This window comes from Coturnix japonica, chromosome 1 (genome assembly GCF_001577835.2).
Source record: "Coturnix japonica isolate 7356 chromosome 1, Coturnix japonica 2.1, whole genome shotgun sequence".
Taxonomy (NCBI): Eukaryota; Metazoa; Chordata; class Aves; order Galliformes; family Phasianidae; genus Coturnix; species Coturnix japonica.
Window position 1 is genome coordinate 40,812,317 of NC_029516.1, and position 13,519 is coordinate 40,825,835.

Consider the following 13,519-nt stretch of genomic DNA (forward strand, 5'->3'; position numbering starts at 1 on the left):
TAGGAGGTGATATTCTTTTGTTTGAATGTATTAGTCAACAAAACTGAAATGAGTTGAATTAATAATCTCCATATTTCTCTTCTAACCACATTTCTACCCAATGCTTCAAATATTTTTCTACTTAGAGTGATCACTCATATTCATGGGAAGGGAGCACATGACAATCCAATATTAGGTAGACTTACTGTAACTAAAATTACAAGGTAATTATCAATTCACTGAAAACTTACCACCATTAGCAAATCTTATTCTCAGTATCCTCATGCATATATACTGCCATATTTTTCTAGTTCTCAGCAAAACAGCTTTGCTTGCTTCCTCATATATGATTTTTTGTTAGTACTTCATAAGAATTCAGTCACTGTAAAGAAAGGAATGCTTACCCTTTAGGTTATATTTTTAGCATATCAGTTAAAGATATACTAAAGAAGTAGCTCCCTTTTACTTGATAATAAACATAGCCCAACAGCTGAAAATATATACTTACAGTCTTCCACCAGAATCCTCCCAACCCCTTACTGCTAAGAAAAACAAGTGGGCCACAGCAGCATGTCCCAGAACTATTTTGGTGTTGGGAGAAGTGCAAGTTCCAAAGCAGTGTGGAAAAATGCCCTGCCAGCTGCTCCCCTCTCATTGAAATGAAGGCTTAAGTGCCTTCCTTGATCAACTAGCAGACTAAGGAACCTTTAGGTTAGTTGTTCCTACATAACTAGTACCACACTCAAATGTACTTAGATGTCTGAAGGCTCAATGGTTTACGTTGCTAGAAGACAGAAAGCATCACAACTCAGCAGACCTGCAGAAAGTGGCTCTGTGAGTTAACAAAAAAAAACACTATGTGATTGACAGCAGCTCAGCTCCTTCACTGTTGAGTACGCTCACTCAAATTACTTGTGCCTGCCACATATTAAGAGCACAGAGTACACAGACGTATTGAGGCACAGTAACTAGTTACCTCATACCAACTGGTTCTGGTCTGAGTAATATTTGTATTTATAAATTTAAGTTTGCTTTCAAAGCTCAGGCACCCAAGAAGTCGCTGGTACTTGAACTTTCACCAGTTAAGTTAGATGAGAGCCAGGAGATTAGCAAGCTACAGTGCTTGGCAATCTCCTGGGTGAGTTGAGCATTTCTAGAGCCCAGTTCATGCCTGCAACTATGTAAGTTTCACAGGCTATCATGCTTGCTCTACACGTCCTGATGAGTCCATCAGACAGGCTCATAGCACAGGTACTACACCGGGAAGATCAGATGCATACACTTAAAAGCACATCCAGGTCTAGGGCCTTCAGCTCAAGAAAGATATGGAGCTGTTGACAAGGGTCCAGAGGAAGGCCACAAAGATGCTCACTGGAGCACCTCTACTGTGAAGACAGGCTATGGGAGTTAGGCTTGTTCAGCCTGGAGAAAATAAGGCTCTGGGAGACATCACTGCAGCCTTCCATACTTAAAGAGAGCTTATAAACAGTAGAAAATCAACTCTTAGCACTTGTAGAAAGTGATAGGACAAGGGATAACAAACTAAAAGAGTGGAGACTTAAATTAAACATCTAATGGAAATCCTTTACTCAGAGGGTGGCAAAGTGTTTTTTGGTTTTGTTTGTTTTTTTTTTTAATAGGAAAGAAGCACACAAAAGGCACAACTGCATGCAAAAGAAAAATTAATTTTTTTTTAAAAAAAAAAAGAAGAAGAAGAAATAAAACCAAGAAGCAAACATCTCTCCAAGCCACAGAGTCTTTCCTTTTCTTAAAAAGAAATGCATGCTATGGACTGCAGAAAAGACTATCTTTTAAAGTGAAAAAGTGAGAAACATACATCATGCACTGAGACATCTGTGGCTGGTGTAAGAATTAAAATATGGAAAGATGGCACACAAAGTAAGGGGTATTTGCTCTTGGCTACTGTCAATGGACAGCTCATCTTGACTGTCACAAAGAACAAGCTGTTGCCAAACTCATCGCTGCTGGTGGTCTGAGAGCTGACTAGTGCTACTCAAACAATGGGGAGGACCAGCATGAGAATGGAAGTAGAACTCAATCCACCCATGGTTCCCAAAAACATTGTTACGCAGCCTCACCAGAAGTGAGAACCAGATTTTCAAGCGCACTTGTGCATCCAGTTCCTATTAGTTTCAGTGAGAATCAGGCTTCTAAACGTGCTTCTTAGTCTGGGCTTCACTGTCTATTGTACTATGCTGTTACTGCATTGATAACATTCCCAGGAGAAAAAGTAATACATGCACATCTTAGGCATGATTCGTGTTCTTTTTTCAAGGAGATAACCACAGAACCAGCAGAAAAAGATTTATCAAAAGGTATATCACTGTTTGGACTCTAATAATACGTGACAGCACTGGTTGGTTACCAATACATTATTGTAAATCTTCAGAAGCTCTGACAGAAAAGCAGAATATTAAGAGAATTCCTAGTTCTCTATCTCTCTNCAGACATCTTTGATAATTAGATTTGTCTTACATTGAACATCTATTTTATATGCAAAAATAATTAGGAGATGCTTAGGTATAGTTACCGTGGCTGTCGAGGAGTTCATTTTCATCAGTCTGCAATAACACAATGGAAGCTGCAGGGACTATGTTTAAAGTGACATTCTCTTCAGAGTTATGGTCTGTTAGTGTAAAGCCCCCTTTGTGAAAGGATATGATTGAGGGAACAGACAAATGGTATATGGCAGCTATTACCAAAATACAAACATACCACGTCTCATTCTGAAACCCAGCGTGCTACTCAAGTTACCCTAAGAGTAAAAAGAGTTTAAAATATATCAATTACACTTAGGGCCTCCTAGGTTTTTTTCTTTTCCTTTTGCCTGACAACAGGATATACTCACTGGCATTATGAAGATCTCATACTTATTTGGGAAAAAAGGTCTGTGCTAGAAATCATGAAGGTCAAAGAAATTGGAGGCTATTACCACATGCTGACTCTTACTCTACAGTATATTATCAGAAATACAGTCCAAAAACAGGTTTCAGCTTAAGAAACTCCGACTTGGAGTAGAAATGACCTGTTTCCATAACAGGAAGAAACGTGCAAAATGATAAACAGTACTTATAATACTTTCAGCCTGTAAAGTTTTAAATGGCTTATGGACAAACAACCATAGATACCACTTATTTTTGCACTCCACGCTACCATCACAGCCCTTCAGCAGTGACAGCTGACTGACAATTTAAGTCCTTTTGTATAAATGAGACACAGCTACTGGTTGGACTTCCCCACTCCCAAGGGCAAAGAATCACAAAAGTTCTTTCTTTCTACAACAAGGACTCAAAAATGTAGGATTTAAAATGTCATCCAGTGCTCTGAGGCAGGACTGTAAGGTTTCATACTCTCCTTTGGCATTTTGACTCTGTATCTAAAATAGCCTACATCTGGTAACTAGAAGACATCAATGAAATCAAACCTTCCACTCTCCAGGTTTCCACCTGTCATGGTTTTGTCTGGGGTAGAGTTAACTATCTTCACAGACGCTCACATAGTGCTGGTTTGGAGTTAGATATAGATAAATAGAGAGCAACTGTAGGAGTTACACTTGAATTGCTTGCTTCATATGGGGTAGGTTGTTTTAAGATGTAGCACTGTGCTTCTTAAGTGATGTTTTTAATACAAAAGTTCCTGAATGCCCACATCTGCAGTCCTTGCCATTGACTTAAAGCAATTTAAAATACCATAAATAAATCGGAGCAGATCACAGCAATGTTCTGATAAAATATCACGGAAAATCTTCATTCATTTTCTACAGAAGCATCATACTAAAGTACAGGTTTCAGATGCCCCAGCTGACATGTCCAGCTTGCAGGTAAGCAAGTATTCCTTTCTCTCTAATGAACAGTGGATCTTTTTTCTTTTATCCTCCCAGGTGATAAAAATATGATCAAAATAATTGGATGCTTCCTGAAGACAAAGCTATTTTAAGCCTATTGGTGTACAATGTGCAGAATAAACTTGCTTTTCTTCTCGATTTTCATGTTGTTGCTCCAGCCCTACCAATGACTTCTGTGGAACAAAAGCCCCAGAGCATAGAAAAATCTTAAAAGTTAATTACATTTTCAGAGGCGTTCTCCTATTCAGTCATCAGTAAGAATAAAATGTTGGCTTTTTGTTAAAGAGGAAATATCACAAATACCAAAAGCAACAAAGTTTCCAAAATGGTAGCTGGCAGCCGAAGCAAATAAGCTTTCACTGATGCAAAGACATAAAATCTTAATCCAGATAGACAAAGGAAATATTACTCTTAGTAGCTGTTGCTGCAACAACAACAACAAAACCCACAATAATCAGCCACTCTTGTTATTATAGCCTTCAGAAGTTCTTTCCACAGTTCCTATTCTCCCCACCTTCATATCAGCGTACAGCTCACTGCCTACCTACTCTTCTCAAATCAGTTTGTTCTACTAGAAATATACTCTAAAATACTCTAATATAGAAAAGTAGGATTTACACAAGTCAGTGCAGCTTGGTTTACTGCGTGAGAAATGTTTGAAAACATTCCCCACCAGAAGAATCGTTATCATGGTTAATGAGTATCTACCTGATTACTTCAGCCAATTTGTAGCTCCATTCTATGTTACACTGCCATTAAAGTTACAGAAATAGCCCTACCAGATATGCCAATGATCCTCCTTTTCTATTGTTTCCATGAGCACTTGCCAAAAAAAAAAAAAAGTCTTTCATAAGGTGGTGATCAAAGTCCTGAAGCAAGACACCATAGAGCAGTCTGCCTATGTAGGAATTGTCCTTTTTAATTGCAGGTAGTGTTTATGTTTACATTTATTTATTTAGCCTTGTTTTCAGTTATCCTAGGTTTCTACACCTACATCCATGAAGGAAGACATATTATAGAAGATATGAGAGATTTGAGAATAGAAAGCTTAGTTTAACTTTTATAAGATACCCACATTAACTTTACTAAGTAAAGCCTTTCCAAAATACAGACCATAGAATCATTTAGGACAGAAAAGACCTTCAAGATCACCAAGTCCAAACATCAACCAGATCTATTGTGTTCCATTACTAGACCATGGCCCTCAGTGCCACATCACAAGTCTCAGTCATCTCCAGAGATGGGATACCATCACCTCCCTGAGCAACCTATTCCAATGCCTAATAACCCTTTCCTCGAAAAGACTCATGGATGAATAATTTGGACCTCCCTAATACAATTTCTGACTATTTTATCACTCATCACATGAGAAAAGAGACCAACACTCTTCTTGTTGCAATCTCTTTCAGATGTTGGTAGAAAGCACTGTGGTCTCCCCCCTCAGTATCCTCTTCTCCAGACTAAGTTGCTCCAGTTCCCTCAGCTGCTCCCCCTAAGTCTTGTTCTCCAGTCCCTTCACCTTCCAGTCTTTTCACACCTTTTAACACCGACCACCTCCCTAGAATGAGATATACTTATTAAAGTGGACTTGATGTGGCTTTCACAGATGATGTGTGCCTGTCTATGCCGAAGTAACTGAGACAGTGCCACGTGCTTTGCCTGCACACATTTGAAGACTGAGAACTTGTGTGAAGGAAAAGAAGTTGCACAAGTTTTCTAAACCATGTGGTTTTACACAAAGTGTTCAAAGATGCATGGCACAATGATGAACACTCATCTGAGTTATTCAGAGGAACTGTCTGAACTGGAAGAAGAGCGGATAAGGCTGCAGCAGCATCAATTAAATGTTAAAGTAAGTGATACATAAATGAAATGCAAATACATGAAAAATGTACAGCAATTAATAGCTTTTTTGTTTTGTTTTGTTACTGCTGACTACTGGATTATAATCAACTAAGACAGAAGTTTCAGTAATCTTTGAACAGTCCAGCCCTTCCACATAGAAAACAGGGATAATTTTCTGTTAGGAAGTAATAACTTCCTTACTGCCAGCATAACCTTGAGCACTATAAAAAGAAGCAAGAAAAACCAGAACGGAAATGGAGAGATGAAGACATTTCTAAATGCAAGGTGAATGTGTGCATATTGTATTTGTGTTTTAACCCACTCCAAATTCATTACACATGTTTTGTCCTTCTAAGTTCTGAACGTAGATGGAGATCAGACCACAAACAACTGCCAACACCCCAAGAGCCATTTCTTGCTTGCAGAGCTTGCTATGCATTTCCTCTGTTCTCCCCTCCTCTTTTCTATCCAGCTGTTGTGTCTCATTCTTGCTTTTTGGCAATTAACTGTCTCTCTCAGCAGTCCTTTCTTCCATTGCACTTTTGCTTTGATTCTGATCCTTCAGCAAGACGAGAACAAACTGCAACCAATAGAAGAAAGATCTTGTTAGCATTCTGTAGAGCAATCCAGCTCCATTATGCTCTTAAACTATACACTGACAATTCATTCACACAAAGGCTAATTACTCCGAAGCCCTACCAATCCACTGTCTCTCCCAGCCCTTGAGAAATCTGCTTGGCCTCTTCTGTACCTTCAGCAGGACTCAATTACTGCCAATTACACTGCCCAGGGAATATAACCTACATGCCCTAGCCAAGTCCACATACTCCCTTACACAAGAAGTTTCTGAGCAAATTCTTTTCCCCACATTCACTCAATCACATATTACTTTACCACTGTTCAACATTTTAAAGGAGAAATGTATCATTCTCAAGGCTGGAATGACAAATTTTTGTTAAACATGTACGCTGCTAAATATGTATGCTGTTAAGTAAAAGCATGGAAATCTAGTGTGTTGATAAGCTAGTTTATGACAGCAGAAAGAAAAGGCAGAGTGGAAGTGTGCATTACTGAGCATTCTATGAAGCAGAATTACCCAGTGGTTCAGCTGGAAAGACAGACAGGAGAGAACATCTGTCTGAGTTTACATTACATTCATATTCAAATAGGGCTCCGTAGTGTTCTCCCAATGAAATAAGATCTAAATGGCTGGATTTCCATCCAGCTCGTCTCTTCAGGTGAAATAAATTTAGAAGACTATTGCCTAGCTCATGTGAAAAAAGCACTAAAAGACAGGTCAGCCTTTCCTCCCATATCTCAGAAAGCGCACTATAAGTTTAGCTTGCAGAACATTGGTAGTGCTGTAGGAAAAGGCTCATGATGCAAATTTTGCTCACAGCTTAGTGAGTTGTCTTCACACACATCAAAATCTTACTTTACTTGTTGGCTTATGCTGGACTCCAGCTGCAGGGCCATGAACATATTTTTGCCTACTTTTCTCCTAAATACTTAATAAAACATTACTCAAAATGAGAATACCTGAAAGCACATTTATAGCACTTTACATTTGAAACTGCATTCAGCATTTTACAAGTCTATTTGCTCAGAAGTACAATGAGGTAATATACTGTACATCAAGTTACAGCTCATAAAGTAGCAAATGCTAAATAGTTATGCATGTAAGATCTCTTCATGTATCTGCCAAGTGAGCAATATTTTTATTTCATCAGTAGAAGTATATGGCCCCTAACACAAGTACAGATTTTACTGTACCCTTAGAAATGAGACAGAAGCAGATTCAAGCAGTTTCTGTGTGAATCAAAATCATTTTAACAGACAAATTGGTTAAATAACTTACCTTTCCTTGAAATGCATAATGTACAATACAGGAACAACATATTCATTCTTTGTGCTCATTCCTTTTTATTATATAAGAGGCCTGTATGTTGAGTTCATTTGAGGACAAATGAAGTGGCAGACGTTACTTCATAGTTAAATGGGGTGGTTCCACTGTTGCTGAACAGGAAAATGTGCAGTTGGAGTTCACATAATACAATTAGTTTGCAATTTTGCAGTGCTCTGGAATGAAGCAGTCTTATGTTCTCTAGTGTTGGGGCAATGCTTATGTACCATACTCACAGTACTCTTAAAAAAGCCCAATCCCAATTCTACAATTGTACCTCCGTTAAAAGTCCATCTGGCAATAGCCCAGGAACAAATACAACTGAAGAAAAAAGCTGACACAAAGGGGATAGCATCTTTTTTTCAGTCCTTTTGAGACTGAGATGTCATTGGGACAATCAGAGAAAAATCAGAAAATCAGGGAGAACAGTTCAATGGTTTTTTCTTCGGGGGGGGTCAGGGGGGTGCTGTTCTTTTTTTACTGTATTCTGATGCATCTCTAGAAATTATCTGCATTCACATCAACAATGTTGTTCTTATTGTCAGGGGAAAACTAGCAGCCAACTGCAAACTGACTATTCCGTTGCAAAATCTGGTTCAAACCACATTCCAAAACAAGCTCCTCTACTGGAAGAGATGATTTCAAAAGGCATGTCACCACTTTGAATAGTGACAAATTTACAGCTCCAAATACAGCTGATCTTTAAGCATTTTGATAATGAGGATTTGAATTGTGAAGCCTCTGCCTTCTAACCATCTAAACTTGATCCATCTTCAGTCAAATTCTAAACCGTACTCCATCTTCCTTTCTATGAAAACTCAAATGATGAGATCTGTAGTGAAGTGCTGCCTTGGTAGTCCCTTTTTTTTCTGTACTAGATTATTGCTAGTATTAGAAATATCCATAGGTGCATGTTTAATTCATTAAACTCTTAGTCTCTCCTTAAGGTAAGTCCTCACTGCTAAGGCAGAAGGGAGATGTAATAAAGAATGAACCACACAGATCAGATCCTAAATCAGTAAGACTTTCCAATTGAGAGCATTTCACCCCCTCTATGAAGGAATCTGAAAGAGCTGGCCTTGTTTCCAAACCCAGAAAAAGGCAAACTCCAATAAAACAATGGACAAACTAACTTGTATTGTGATCCAGCTTTACAAGCAGTAACGATGCAAAAGGTATTAATTTAGAGCATCCTTACACTAAACACCACTCCCATCAACATTTTAACAGTTGTCATCATTAGAACAGTAGAACCAGAATCCCATTAAACTGAAAGAAATGAAGCAGTTAGCACCTCTCAATAAGGAGCTGTGTTTCAGAATCAAACATCCCCAGGCTTTGAGCTGAAATTGCCCACATTTGTTGTCTCCCAGGACACAGTCCAATAACTGTTTATTCAGACTCTATCAGAAATGAGTAGCAGTTGTAATAATGTAATAACTAACGCCCAACCTATTACCTGTGGAAGGAAAGCTTGGTTTTATTCTGTATAGCCATTTATCTTCCTAAAACTTTATAGAGACATTTTAAATTACTATCACGAAAATTTCTGCACCAGTAAATGCACTCCAAAGACTGTATACATCTTCGTATCCACTCATACTAGTTATATGAGGGGGAGAAAAAATCTTGAAGAAACATCTTTCTACAGACACTTATCAAAACATGCAATATAAATAATAAGTATGGACTGTAGAAAAGCAACTCATTGAGAGTGCTGTCCCATGAGCATTCCAAATCTCACTTTTTTGGAGCTTCACTGGGTCTCAATACTCTAACAGTCCATCCAGTCTGATGATCTTTCTCAAGTACAAAATCTGTATTAGAGGACCTGAAAAGTTCTCCAGGTACAGTATGTCAAAATAGATGTAATCCCAGTCACATCATGCCCATAAGAGGAGTAAAAGCATGACTAGATTTGCAAAAGTCATTAAGTGTTTTTCACTGGTCCTTTACAAACCTCAACAAAAAGTTTCCCTACACCTAACTAGCTCTAGTATATTTTTGTTAGACACCATCCCCTGTATCAATGTCCTTTTATGGTAACCATACGGGGAAAACATATTCCATCTGCACAGAAGCTGAGCATCAAGAGCTCCAACCATGGAAACTGTTAGTATGGAAACTGGTAGGCTAAAATCTAAAGCGACCACAGAGGCTCCTCTTGCCATCAACATACAATTTTACATGCAAGTCTTCTGATTACCCACAAACTAGACTTGCACAATTTTCAACACGCAAAAGGAAAGCGTGTCTCTGCTTCGATCCCAGCAGAGCCTCTTACGCACAGCTTAAGCACAAGATGGTCAGCTTCTGAGTGTCTTCAATAAGCCCATAAACAATCATTATCATCTTTATGATAATGACTAACAATGATTAAAAAAACTGGTGGAGTTTTTATTACAAGCCTTCTCCACCCACAGTGACCTGTAGACCTGAACTTTTTAAAAGGCTGCTTCATAAAAGTAAGGTTAAGCCTCACAAAACACATCAGGGTCAAAAGTCAACGTTCTAGAATGATCTTTAAGATGAAAACAGCAGAGAGTGACACTCAGGTTTTTTCATTGATTTCTCTGCCACCATATATTTGCATCAATCACTTTTTCCAACAGCAACGTAAAAGCACTCAGAGCATAGTTCAACCACCTGAGAAACCCGTTAACAATACACTATTCTATAATAAACCTGGTCTCTAACATACAGGCTACATTAGAGGGAACTGCATGGCTCTGAGGCAATCGCACTACCAGCTCTTGACTCATCCCACTGATGAAGGTGACACTTCATAGTAGATCTAACCAAACAGAACTTGTGCCCATCTCTCAGTAACCCAATTCACAGCGTGACTTCTGTATCCTAAATCAAGGCCCTGGAGCAGCTGATGTTTGGCAAAGACGAAGTATTTGCAGGTAAAGCAAAATTCCACTGCAATCACTCCAGGGCGTCATTTTATTACGGAATAAATCTAGTGGTTCAGAGAGTCCACACAAATGCATACCTGGAACAAAAATAGTCTATTACCAGACTGAACTCAAAATGGGAATAACAGGATTATCACAGCAATAAATAACAAATAAGAAAACACTAAGGAATCAGTTGTAAAATGCATTGTGAGTAGGAACAATATGAACACAGTATTAAACACAAGCAATGCCCTACAGACAGAAGCTTTAACTTGAGTTTAAGGTTTAACGGTCTTACAGAAAATCTGAAATACTTTAATTCACATTTCCATGCTTAAAATTTAGACCTATCACGAATTTAGACCAATCATAGTTCATTTTTCTTGAACCCATGAAACACACACAAACACATAAGGCACTCTTAATATGTAAACACAAGTATGCTTAGATGGGTACCTGCAAATAAACACAGATGTATTTAACTGATCAATCCCTTTTCTAAGCATTTAATGCAAAACACCTATCTTGGGGGGAGGGGGGTGGAAAGTGAAGTTTATTCCTATCAGGCATCAAAGCCATGCTATTATTTTTCATAAAAAATGGTAGTATACAGCTAGATTAGTGGGCATAGTCTATGCTAAGTTGCTCACTAGAGAAAATTAAAGAAGGTATTTATTGGCAGCTGTAGTGGTGCTGCTACTGTAGATCCACCTGAACAGAGGAGAACCCTCTGAATAGGGAATGCTAATTCTATCTGCAGTGAGTATATGTTCTATTATCTTTAAGGTTCAATTGCTGACAGATTTGAGAGAAGACCTCTCTCTGAGGAAAAAAAGTATTATGAGGACTATCATAAAAGCTGCCTTTGCAGAAGCGTGATTTAGAAACACGTTTTGTATGTGAAAGCTAATTCTCTGAGTTTAGCACTTACTAGAAGAGGCATGTATCTGATTTGGCAAGCTTTTTACCATTTAAAGCTGTTTCAAGATTAACGCTAGCATTTTCCTACTGCTAGATCATTAGTAAGGTGATATTTTCTGTTTACAGGAAGTTATCTTGGCACTCCTCTAATAGCTAACCACAGAGAGGCACAAAAGCTCAGAAGAACATTTCTTTCTGTTCTTACAAGGTAAATCACCACAACTGAGAACTAATGCAACGAACGCTAACCCTTTTCCTATACCAAACCCTCATATATATTCAAATGCACATCTGATTTTATTCTAGGTGTCAGAAAGGTGCTAATCTGTATGGCTGTCAGGGCAACCTCACCAGACTCAAAGCTACAGCTTTTGTTAAGTTCCTCTGACCTGATGCCTGGACCTGGAGCTGCAGGCAGCCTTTCACTGAGCTACAATGCTGCTGAATGAGAATTTACTGTTCCAAAAAGCCACACAATGCAGCACTGGAGGGGCACTCTCTAAATAAACTGTTTGCTCCTGAGCTCCAGGTTTTTTTGTGCTGGCTTAACAATTGTATCCCAAATAGACGTTGTAACTCCAACAGAACAAGTGATGATCTGAAATGGTAACCAAGGGCACTAGTTTCCTTAATATCACTAATTTGATGTGCTGTTTGCAGAGGTGAGGAAAAAAAATTAAGTATATATTTCTCCTTTGACGAAATGTTAAGTAAAGGACTGAAAGTTCCATCAAAGCCAACGCTTCAATTTTATTAACCATAATAAAAGAGAGTGGAAAAAAGTTATATAAAACTTGCCAGATCATAGTTATTGAACACTGCAGTTTCTAATCTGGGCGATAAATGTAGGTCAAGGGAACTGGAAAATCTGATTGCTCTGTAAATTTTTAAACCTGTTTCTTTCTTCTCAAGGAAAAGAAAATTGTTCCCTTACACTTATGCATGCTTCATTCCATATGTAAGTACAGCCAGCTGGGGAGTTACTTCCGTCTGAACACAAAGGTTTTTGAACTTCCCTTAACGGTGTCTTTGCGTTTCGCAGGGCGTTCCCAGCTTTGGCTTGCAATGGTTCTCAAGGTAACACTGGTTATTTCACAACCCACGTTGCCGTTCTGTAAATCCCAGAGACACCCCTTGTGTTTAAAAATAAACAAACAAATAAATAAATAAATAAGAGGCCACCTCTAAATAAAACTGACCTTTGGTACACCACTGCAGCAGTTCCTCTAGGTAACATCCCATACAACTGTAATGTGATACCTAGTGTTCATACATACGCGTTAACCAAGTATGAGGCAATGCATCATTACAGAGCTCTTGCTCATATGAATATGTGACAGCGTTGTAAACGTTAATTATTTACTGATGGTTTAACTGTTTCACAGAGAGTTGTTGCTGACTATGTTACTTACAAGCAGACTGAACACTTTAAAAAACATACAAAAAATGTGAGGACTTGCACCATTTGAAGATTCCAAAATCAATGTCTATTGAAGAATCACAAACACAAAATACACCATTTCAGGCATTTATTTCCCAACCCAATTAACCCTTTTAAATGAATGAAGGGGAAAAAAAGATAGAGAGAAGCAACTCTTTAAGCAATCCTCCAAGACGCAGTCACCAGTGTGCCCTACCACTTCGAGTCTCAGTCATGTATTCTCTTTGCTTCTACTCAGAAAGGGTTGTGGTGTTTCCGTATGTTTCTTTTTGTTTGCTTGCTTTTACCTGTTATGTAAAACAAAAGGCTAATTACACATGGGCAGAAGTCGGTGCTTCTAGAAAAACAAAGGGAGCTCCCCCAAAACTATGGAACACTGGAGCTGTCGCTGTATTTGAAGATAGGCAGATGAGAAGAGGTAAATGCAGCCAGCCAACATCTTGTATTGACCAGCCCTCTGTGCAGAGCTCTCTTTGATTCCTACCTCTGCGATACGTGACAAAGAACCATGGCGTTTCACAACAGAAAGAGGACTTGTATGTTGTGTTCTGATTTGGCAGTCAATACTTTGTTTGGTTTGGGGGGGGGGGAGGTGAGTCGTACAGAAGCAGAAAGCCTGGCCTCAGCTCATCTGATCTTTGGACGCTGCTCTCGTTATGCAT

General features: G+C 38.7%; 1 long non-coding RNA gene across 5 annotated transcripts in view; it reads right to left on the reverse strand.

The window, feature by feature from the left end:
• The window catches only part of LOC107311555, a 99,946-nt gene extending 98,976 nt beyond the window's left edge, over positions 1–970 (reverse strand). For 3 of the 5 annotated variants that reach the window (XR_001554142.2, XR_001554141.2, XR_001554140.2), the window contains exon 1: positions 488–969. This is a non-coding gene — a long non-coding RNA (uncharacterized LOC107311555). Of the gene's footprint in view, positions 1–487 lie in introns of all 5 variants that reach the window. The other 2 variants (XR_004306811.1, XR_001554144.2) reach the window with 1 other exon arrangement.
• Between the last annotated feature and the right edge of the window lie 12,549 nt (positions 971–13,519).